Raw genomic sequence first — 4,787 nt, 5'->3', positions numbered from 1 at the left:
GTGCCGCACCGGCGGTCCAGCCCGGCCAAGTCCCGGGCTGGATCCCGGGAAGACCACCATGGGGCAGACCCCCGAGGGTCCCGCCAGGGGCTCCCTGGACCTCGGGAGGCCCGGCCCGGGTGCCGCACCGGCGGTCCAACCCGCCCAAGTCCCGGGCCGGGTCCCGGGAAGACCACCATGGGGCAGACCACCGAGGGTCCCGCCAGGGGCTCCCCGGACCTCGTGCAGCCCAGCCCGGGTGCCGCACCCGCGGTCCTACCCGCCCCGGTAGTTGCTCGCGGCCGGCCGGCGTTTTCGCTCTAAGTCCCCCATTCTGGCAGGCCGAGTTGCTTGAAAAGCCCTGGAAGTCTATGAGGTCGGATTTGCCTGCCGCATCCGACCCTCGCTCCATCGAAGTCGGCATGCCTTGCCGGGTTTTCCCGGTGGTGACGTGGAACCCCGTCCCGGTTCGCCAGGGACGTCAGGCACCCTCCGCCGGATATATAGGGAAGCTGCTGCGAGTTCCAGAGAGCCGGCTCCCAACGACCTCGGGAAGCCCAGCTCGGGTGCCGGCCAGGTCCCGGCCCCGGGAACCCCACCGTCCGGTAGACCTCCGAGGGTCCCGCCCGGGGCTCCACGGACCTCGGGACGCCCGGCCCGGGTGCCGCACCGGCGGTCCAACCCGGCCAAGTCCCGGGCCGGGTCCCGGGAAGACCACCTTGGGGTAGACCTCCGAGGGTCCATCCAGGGGCTCCCCGGACCTCGTGCAGCACAGCCCGGGTGCCGCACCGGCGGTCCAACCCGCCCAAGTCCCGGGCCGTCTCCCGGGAACACCACCTTGGGGCAGACCTCCGAGGGTCCCGCCAGGGGCTCCCCGGACCTCGGGAGGCCCAGCCCGGGTGCCGCACCGGCGGTCCTACCCGCCCAAGTCCCGGGCCGGGTCCCGGGAAGCCCACCTTGGGGCAGACCTCTGAGGGTCCCGCCAGGGGCTCCCCGGACCTCGGGAGGCACAGCCCGGGTGCCGCACCGGCGGTCCTACCCGCCCAAGTCCCGGGCCGGGTCCCGGGAAGCCCACCTTGGGGCAGACCTCCGAGGGTCCCGCCAGGGGCTCCCCGGACCTCGGGAGGCACAGCCCGGGTGCCGCACCGGCGGTCCTACCCGCCCAAGTCCCGGGCCGGGTCCCGGGAAGCCCACCTTGGGGCAGACCTCCGAGGGTAGTGTGACAGAACCCTCCATCACTGGGGTCCCTGGAGAGGCCTGAGAGCCAGCCTCCTCCCTATCGACTATGGGCCCAGGCCTTGTAGAGACTTCTGTGTGTGGATACAGGGGTTCAGTCTGCTGATGTACCCCATGTTTTAGCACTCAGAGTCTCAGAACTGTAACGTCAGCTGGACATCCTGTGGTAGGAAGAAGGCTGATTATCTGTACATTGTTAATTGTATAGGTGTGAAGTGTTTTTATTTATTTGTTATTTTGTTTTTTTTATTTTTTATTTATTTGTTATTGTGTGAGTTAGCCCTTGTCTTAAGACCCCCTGTAGGTATGACTTGGTGTCACTGCTGCATACCTAATTATCCATTACATAACAGGTAGCTGTTAATCCTGTGAGCTCCTGTTATCCCTGTGTCCTGGCCATTGTCTGTCTCAAGCCGATTATATGTCTATCGTCATTCCACGTCTACGTCCCCAGTTAATGTCATTATTTATGTCTCGTGTCATCCTGTCCTTCCCCCAGATATTGTGTTGCAGGATTTGATCTAATTACTTCCTTCCTGACATGGTAATTGGATCATGTGATATTTGTCTTGCCCCTTTTCTACTTGTGTATATATAGTTCTGTATTTGGCTTTAATAAATGAGTCCTGTTTTCACCTCAACATGAGTGTTGCCTGATGTTTGGGGTGGGCTGTAGCCACACTGTGTAGCTAAGCTTCGGATAGCCACAGTGCCAATGCGGCTTCGGTGCAGCGACGTCCCTCCTTCTATCTACAACGCTGGTTCTGCCCGGTGCTGAAGGGGTTACTTGTTGGTGTCCCGTCAGGAGGAAGCAACGTTTGGCGGGAGTACCCAGTCGGGGTACAGGTCGGTCCCGTCACAGGTAGACCTCCGAGGGTCCCGCCAGGAGCTCCACGGACCTCGAGCCGCCCCCAGCCTGGGTGCCGCACCGGCGGTCCTACCCGGCCCCGTTCCCGGCCGCGGCTCCCGGCCCGTCCCCGTCTCCCGTGAACCTGCCGCCGGGTAGACGGCCGAGGGTTCCGCCCGGGGCACCCCGGACCTCGGGCCACCCAGCCCGTGTGCCGCACTGTCGGTCCTACCCGTTCCCGGCCGCACAAGTTGCTCGCGGCCGGCCGGCGTTTTCGCTCTAAGTCCCCATTTCTGGCAGGCCAAGTTGCTTGAAAAGCCCTGGAAGTCTATGAGGTCGGATTTGCCGGCCGCATCCGACCCTCGCTCCATCGAAGTCGGCCTGCCTGGCCGGGTTTTCCCGGTGGTGTCGCGGAACTTCTTCCCGGTTCGCCAGGGTCCTCAGGCACCCTCCGCCGGATATATAGGTGAGCGGTCGGCGTCGACTGCCACGACCAGGACAACGACCGATCTGGTGCCCCGCGCCGGGCCGGGGAAGGCAACCCTCGCTCAGGCGGTCCCCGGCGGGCCCCCTGGTGCAGGCGAGCGGCCCGCCTCCCCGCGCACCTCCCGGCGCGGACCCCCGGGCCCACCGCAGCCCGGCCCGCGGCCCCGAGGCCTCTCCCCCGGGCCGGGGGAGAGCCGCCCCGGGTGCCGGACCCCCCTCGCAGGCGACTGAGTTTGCTCGGCCCCGGACTCCCAGCGGCCCGAAGCCGCGGCCGGTTGGGGCTACCCGCGGGCGCTCCACGTCCCACCCCGGGTTCCCCCCGCCGCGGAGCACGCACCTTCCTTTCTCCCGGCCCCGAATGAAGGGAGGGGGAGCGCGCGCTCTCCCTCCGTCCCCGCGGCCCCCTCGCCGCGTCCCCCCTTACGCAGACCCAATCCGAGGGCTGCGCCCCCGGCGCCCGCCGCCTCCCGCCCCGGCCCCCGGGGCGGGAGCGGTCCGCCGGGGGCCGCGTCCGGGCCCGGCCACTGCCGGGCCCCCGCGTGACGACGGGAGCTACCTGGTTGATCCTGCCAGTAGCATATGCTTGTCTCAAAGATTAAGCCATGCACGTGTAAGTACACACGGCCGGTACAGTGAAACTGCGAATGGCTCATTAAATCAGTTATGGTTCCTTTGATCGCTCCATCTGTTACTTGGATAACTGTGGTAATTCTAGAGCTAATACATGCCGACGAGCGCTGACCCCCAGGGATGCGTGCATTTATCAGACCAAAACCAATCCGGCGGGCTCGCCCCCGCCGGCCGCTTTGGTGACTCTAGATAACCTCGGGCCGATCGCACGTCCCCGTGACGGCGACGATACATTCGGATGTCTGCCCTATCAACTTTCGATGGTACTTTTTGTGCCTACCATGGTGACCACGGGTAACGGGGAATCAGGGTTCGATTCCGGAGAGGGAGCCTGAGAAACGGCTACCACATCCAAGGAAGGCAGCAGGCGCGCAAATTACCCACTCCCGACTCGGGGAGGTAGTGACGAAAAATAACAATACAGGACTCTTTCGAGGCCCTGTAATTGGAATGAGTACACTTTAAATCCTTTAACGAGGATCTATTGGAGGGCAAGTCTGGTGCCAGCAGCCGCGGTAATTCCAGCTCCAATCAGGGCTGGGCGTCGGCTGCTCACTGTGGAGTTGGGAGGCGAGGGGAGAGGAGGTGGTTTTGTGTTGCTGGTGGAACTTGGTTTCTTTTTATTACTTTCGGTGCTGGACGTTTGCTACCCCGGGGAAGGTAACTGCCTCCCCGGGGTCCCATCATGGCCTCCACCCTCATTGAGGAGTGGAGGGGCTGCATTTCCATAATCACAGAGAAACTGGTCTACACGGAGGACGGCATCCTACTCCCATCCCGGGAGACTGCAGGAACCGTATGCAGGGCTGTGCGTCGGAACATGGAGGCGCTCGAGGCATACACCACGGCCTTGAGCGCCAAAATAGCCATGCTCAAGAAGGGAGTCGGTCTGCCCCACCATCTGAGGGTCGACCCGACTTCCCTCCTGTTGCTGGGGGCCCTCCATCTACGGGCCCTCGCCCTCAGGGACGCCGGGGCCAGGGCCTTGGAGACCGCCGAGGCGAGTGTGAATACGAACCCTGAAGATGAGGAGGCGGTGGAACAGGGCCCTTCCTATGCCCAAAAGGCTAAGGTGGGGCTCCCAGTACCTGCGGAGTCAGACGGGGAACCCCTCAGGCAGGCCCTGGCTAACCTCCAACAAGAGTTGCGTTCCCTGGGGGAGGAGAAGGAGGAGGTTGCCGGACAGCTGAAAGAGCTCCGGCAACAGAGCAACAGGGTGGGGAGTCGTCATCGCGGCCCCATACGGGAGCGGATCGTCTCCCTGAAGGAGAAAGAAGCGGAGTTGGCGAGACGCACAGCCCAGAACCGTGACCGCGTGCGTTTCCTGCAGGAGAAGCTGCGGGAGCAGGAGGTGGAGGAGTCGGGGGTACCACCGACCCCGGAGGACCCGGAACCGGTGGCGCCTACATCACCACCGCCACCGCCACCACCACAGTACGACGGGACCCAGGAGAAGTCCGCTATACGAAGGCCGCTGATTTTTTCAATGGAGGAATTGGACGAGGAGGAGGACATTAAGATCCAAGCTGCGCCACGGAGGCGGAAAAAGAAGACCACCAGGAGCAGGCCCGCTATCCAATCGTCCGGGGAGGAGAGCGTCGGGGATACC

The 4,787-nt window shown here is 63.9% G+C and overlaps 1 pseudogene; it reads left to right on the top strand.

Moving 5' to 3' along the window:
• Nucleotides 1–3,104: 3,104 nt before the first annotated feature.
• Nucleotides 3,105–3,717, top strand: LOC149280591 (18S ribosomal RNA; annotated as a pseudogene; the record flags this gene model as incomplete).
• Nucleotides 3,718–4,787: the final 1,070 nt, after the last annotated feature.

Source organism: Sceloporus occidentalis, unplaced genomic scaffold (genome assembly GCF_023333645.1).
Source record: "Sceloporus occidentalis isolate IW3139 unplaced genomic scaffold, rSceOcc1.0.p SCAF_152, whole genome shotgun sequence".
NCBI lineage: Eukaryota > Metazoa > Chordata > Lepidosauria > Squamata > Phrynosomatidae > Sceloporus > Sceloporus occidentalis.
This window is presented reverse-complemented; position numbering and strand designations above follow the sequence as displayed.